This window comes from Eleutherodactylus coqui, unplaced genomic scaffold, assembly GCF_035609145.1.
Source record: "Eleutherodactylus coqui strain aEleCoq1 unplaced genomic scaffold, aEleCoq1.hap1 HAP1_SCAFFOLD_604, whole genome shotgun sequence".
Classification (NCBI taxonomy): Eukaryota; Metazoa; Chordata; class Amphibia; order Anura; family Eleutherodactylidae; genus Eleutherodactylus; species Eleutherodactylus coqui.
In genome coordinates, this window is record NW_027101937.1 from 7,501 (window position 1) to 7,966 (window position 466).

Consider the following 466-nt stretch of genomic DNA (forward strand, 5'->3'; position numbering starts at 1 on the left):
AGCCCGAGGGGACAGGCGGGGGTCCTTCGCGCTCGGGAAAACCGTCACGCGAAACAAAGGGGGCCGCGCCGCGCTCTCGGCCGCCCTGAGGCGGGAGAGCTCGGGTCGTTGTCGCTCGGCGTCGACCCCCGACGCCATCGCACGGTGCCTGGGAAAGGGCTGCATCCCTGAGCCACGCGTCCCCCGGAGTGCTCCCCCCGCAGGGGGCTCCGCGAGGTGTCGCGGCGGCAGGGTCGCTCGCCTTCTTCCGCCTCGGACCGTCTGTGCGAAGCCAACCTCCCGGCGGGAGGGTAGACCGAAGGGGGTCGCCCGTCCTTGTGACCCCGCGGAGGGGGCCAAGGGCGGGAATCTGGCTCGGGGGACGGGAGGGGCGCCCGCGCGTCCCCTTCCCCGTCGCCGAGAGCCGTACGCCAGCGTGTGGACCTGCTCGCCGGAGTTCGTCCGGGGCTCGGTAGGGGTGCTCGGC